We start from the raw sequence: 4,680 nt of genomic DNA on the forward strand, positions 1-4,680 counted from the left end.
GGAGTGCAATGGCGTGATCTCGGCTCACCACAACCTCCGCCTCCCTGGTTCAAGCGATTCTCCTGCCTCAGCCTCCTGAGTAGCCGGGATTATAGGTGCGTGCCATCGCGCCTGGCTAATTTTTTGTCTTTTTAGTACAGATGGGGTTTTACTATGTTGGCCAGGCTGGTCTTGAACTCCTGAGCTCGTGATCCACCTGCCTGGGCCTCCCAAAGATCTGGGATTAAAGGCGTGAGCCATCCCACCCAGCCTATCACTGATATTTATGATGTCACCTCCATGGCACTTTGTTAGTTGACAATACCTGGGATATCTCCATTATAGCCCTGTTCGTGGGCACAGAGTTCTCTGCCATGACTGGGGACTAGGAAGTGGGAAAGAGCTCTGTGGGAACCTGAGGGCTTGGGTGGAAGACTGGAGAGCCAGGAGGAGCAAGGAGCAGGAAGCAAGGTGGTAATGATGAGAGGCTGAGTCCTCCTTCCCATGCCTTGGGTGGGACATTTCTGGTCTCTGACACAGAAGGGCATGCAGACCTGGGTTAGGCTCCCCTCACCCCCACACAGGTCCGGTTGGATCAGCTCATTCCCCCTGCAGCTTAACTGCCTCCATCTCCCCTCTGGGATCTCATAATGTGCCTTTAATTGGGACCTTGGATGCCCGGGTCATGTTGCACGGAACTGCGGCCAAGTGAGGGGATTAAGCAAAGCTGACTAGGATCGTTTCGTGCAGATCTTGTCAGAGCCTTTAATAGACACCTGTGTTTTGCACAGCTTTCTAAAACTTACTTAACTCCCTTGATATTTTTTCCTCTGTAGCATTTTGGGGTACCAGGGGTTTCTGGAAGGGATACAGGAATCATTGCTTTAACTCAAAGAGAGTGCCTGAATGGTGGAATTTCAGGCAGGGACTTCTGGCTAAGCATCAAAGGTTTCCTCCTGCTCCTCCCTCTCTGCTTCCCCCTCCCAGGACCCGGGCACTGAGAACAAGGCTGGCACCCCACAGCTCTCTCGGGGGTGGCCCAGTGGGGTTGCAAATTCTAGGCAGGCCAAATTAGGAGCTCACAGGGAGGCTGGAGGGAGTCAGCCCAGGCAGGGCTGGGGGCTGGGCTTGGGATGAACAGGGGGACCGAACAGAGAGGCAGGGTTCTGAACTGGAGTTCTGCCTGTGCCTGTCCCTTGATCTCTGGGGGGTCTGGAGGCAGGCGTGTCTTCTGGAAAGGCGGCGGAGTCCCCTGGGACAAAGCCCAGGGATTAGCTCAGTAGACAAACATCTGAGTCTTGGCCCCCTCTTCCCCTGAGCCCAGGGTCACAGCGGGAGGCCGCAGATTGGCCCTGTTCTTCTGAAAGTAAACAGGCTGTGCTGGCCTGGCTTCCCCTCCGTCCAGCCGCCAGGCCTTCGTGTCCAGCCCCTTTCTGCAGCGGCTCCAGCCTCTCAGCCTCCTGGCCTTTCGCTTTCTGCCTCCTCTGTCTACACTCGCTGACCTCTTGAAGCATCTCTAGTGATGGGGACCCTGGGGGCTTGGTCACTCCAGTCCTCACTTTTGTCTGTGTGTGTGTGTGTGTGTGTTGTTTGTTTGTTTGTTTGTTTTTTTGAGATGGGGTTTCGCTCTTGTCGCCCAGGCTGCAGTGCAATGGCTCAATCTCAGCTCACCGCAACCTCCGCCTCCCGGGTTCAAGCAACTCTTTCGTCTCAGCCTCCCCAGTACTGGGATTACAGGTGCCTGCCGCCATGCTCGGCTAATTTTTGTACTTTTAGTAGAGATGGGGTTGCACCATGTTGGTCAGGCTGGTCTTGAACTCCTGACCTCAGGTGATCCACCTGCCTTGGCCTCCCAGAGTGCTAGGATTACAGGCATGAGCCACTGCGCCCAGCCGCCCTGGTGTTTTATTACTGGGATGCTCTAGAGGAGCCAGAGGGAGGCAGGTTCACGGCTGACTGCCCCGCCATGCAGTGTGTGTGTGTGTGTCTGTGTCTGTGTGTCGGGGGGTTATTATTACTGCTGTTGTGTCAGAGACGTGCGAACCAGAGCGACTCCATCTTGAATAGGGGCTGGGTAAAATGAGCCTGAGACCTACTGGGCTGCACTCCCAGACAGTTAAGGCATTCTAAGTCACAGGATGAGAGGGGAGGTCGGCACAAGATACAGGTCATAAAGACCTTGCTGATAAAACCGGTTGCAGTAAAGAAGCCGGCCCAAACCCACCAAGACCAAGATGACGACATGAGTGACCTCTGATTGTCCCCACTGCTACACTCCCACCAGCGCCCTGACAGTTTACAGATGCCATGGCAATGTCAGGAAGCTACCCTCTATGCTCTAAAAAGGTGAGGCATGAGTAATCCACCCCTTGTTTAGCATATCATCAAGAAATAACCATAAAAATGGGCAACCAGCAGCTCTGGTCTGTGGAGTAGCCATTCTTTTATTCCTTTTTTTTTTTGAGACGGAATCTCGCTCTGTCCCCCAGGCTGGAGTGAAGTGGCATGATCTCGGCTCACTGCAACCTCCGCCTCCCAGGTTCAAGCAATTCTCCTTCCTCAGCCTCCTGAGTAGCTGGGATTACAGGCACACACCACCATGCCCAGCTAATTTTTGTATTTTTAGTAGAGACAGGGTTTCATTATGTTGTCCAGGCTGGTCTCAAACCCCTGACCTCAGGTGATCCACCTGCCTCAGCCTCCCAAAGTGCTGGGATTACAGGCGTGAACCACTGCGCCTGCGCCTGCCTTTTTTTTTTTTTTTTTTTTTTTTTTTTTTTTGAGACAGAGCCTTGCTCTGTCACTCAGGCTGGAGTGCAGTGGTGAGATCTTGGCTTACTGCACCCTCTGCCTCCTGGGTTCAAGGGATTCTCCTGCTTCAGCCTCCTGACTAATTGAGATTACAGGCGTGCACCACCATGCCCAGCTAATTTTTTGTATTTTCAGTCGAGACAGGGTTTTACCATGTTGGCCAGACTGGTCTTGGATTCCTGACCTAAGGCGATCCACCCACCTCGGCCTCCCAAAGTGCTGGGATTATAGGCGGAAGCCACTGCGCCCGGCCTGCTTTACTTCCTTAATAAGCTTGCTTTCACTTTACTCTGTGGACTCGCCCTGAAATCTTTCTTGCGCGAGACTTAAGAACCCTCTTTTGGGGTCTGGATCGGGACCTTTTTCCAGTAAAAGTTGGTGTTATTGGCAGTGAGCTAGGGAAGCTGCGGCTAAGCTGAGGATGCACAGGGAAGGTGTCTTGACCTTGAACTTGACACCTTGACCTTGGGCCCTTGCCTAGGCTCTGAGGGCCAGCTCCTTTCCCTCTCTCTACCTTCCCCCATCTCTGGCTATTGGAAGTGCACCGGCAGCTGCCGTGGGAGGAGCCCTCCAGCTGCCCTGAGGATGGTTTCCTGCCTCCCTTTCTGCCCCTCTGAAGACCAGCTTAGCTTTGCCCAACTCAGCTCTTGTCCTGGAACAAGGCCCCCTGCCTCCTGGTCAAGGGAGCAGGGTCCTGGGGAGGGAGAGACAGATGTCAAGGCTGGACAGGAGGTTGTGGAAGGGGAAGAAGTGGATTTGGGGAGTATAGCTTTCTTTCTTACTCAGTTATCATTAGTATAACTTTTCCTCCTTCCTTCCTTCCTTCCTTCCTTCCTTCCTTCCTTCCTTCCTTCCTTCCTTCCTTCCTTCCTTCCCTCCCTTCCTTCCTTCTTTCCTGCTCTCTCTCTCTTTTTTGCTTTCTTGCTTGCTTTCTTCTTCCCTTTTTTTCTTTTTTTGAGATAGTCTTGCTCTTTCACCCAGGCTGCAATACAGTGGTGCCATCTCGGCTCATTGCAACCTCCACCTGCCGGGTTCAAGCGATTCCCCTGCCTCAGCCTCCCGAGTAGCTGGGACTACAGGTGAGTGCTATCATGCCCAGCTGATTTTTGTATCTTTGGTAGAGAAGGGGTTTCACCATGTTGGCCAGGCTGTTCTTGAACCCTTGGCTTCAAGTGATCTACCCCCTTGGTCTCCCAAAGTGTTGGGATTACAGGCGTGAGCCACCCTGCCTGGCCTCTTTTTTTTTTTTTTCTTTTGAGACAGGGTTTCACTCTGTTGCCCAGGCTGGATTGCAGTGGTGCAATCCAGCCTTGAATACCTGGGCTTAAGTGATTCTCCCACATCAGCCTCCTGAGTAGCTGGAACTATAGGCTCATGCCATCACACCCAGCTAATTTTTATTTTTCGTAGAGATGGGATCTTTCTCAAATTCCTGGCCTCAAGTAATCCTCTTGCCTCAGCTTACCAAAATGCTGGGACTTATTATTATAGTGTTTCTTCTTTTCATTTAAGTAAAAATTAAAGTGTAATTTACTGGCCAGGTGTGGTGGCACAGGCCTATAGTCCCAGCACTTTGGGAGGCTGAGGCGGGTGGATCGCTTGAGCTCAGGCATCGGAGATCAGTCTGGGCAACACAGTGAGAGCTTGTCTCTACAAAAAAACAAAACAGAAAATTAGCTGGGCATAGTGGTGTGCATTTGTAGTTCCAGCTAATTGGGAGGCTAAGGTGGGAGGATCACTTGAATCCAGGAGGTCGAGGCTGCATCAAGCCAAGATGGCCCCACTGCACTTTAGCCAGGACCCTATCTCAAACAAACAAACAAACAAACAAACAAACAAACAAACAAAAGTGTAATTTACTGACAGTAAAACCCATACATATTAGTATAC

At 51.9% G+C, this 4,680-nt stretch overlaps 1 long non-coding RNA gene across 1 annotated transcript; it reads left to right on the forward strand.

Annotated features, from left to right (window-relative positions):
* Positions 1–340: 340 nt before the first annotated feature.
* LOC129051727 (uncharacterized) lies at positions 341–3,869 on the forward strand. Its single transcript, XR_008516163.1, has 3 exons — positions 341–450; positions 2,181–2,325; positions 3,772–3,869. It is a non-coding gene; the product is annotated as an uncharacterized LOC129051727 (long non-coding RNA).
* The last annotated feature ends 811 nt before the right edge of the window (positions 3,870–4,680 follow it).

This window comes from Pongo abelii, chromosome 20 (assembly GCF_028885655.2).
Source record: "Pongo abelii isolate AG06213 chromosome 20, NHGRI_mPonAbe1-v2.0_pri, whole genome shotgun sequence".
NCBI classification, from domain to species: domain Eukaryota; kingdom Metazoa; phylum Chordata; class Mammalia; order Primates; family Hominidae; genus Pongo; species Pongo abelii.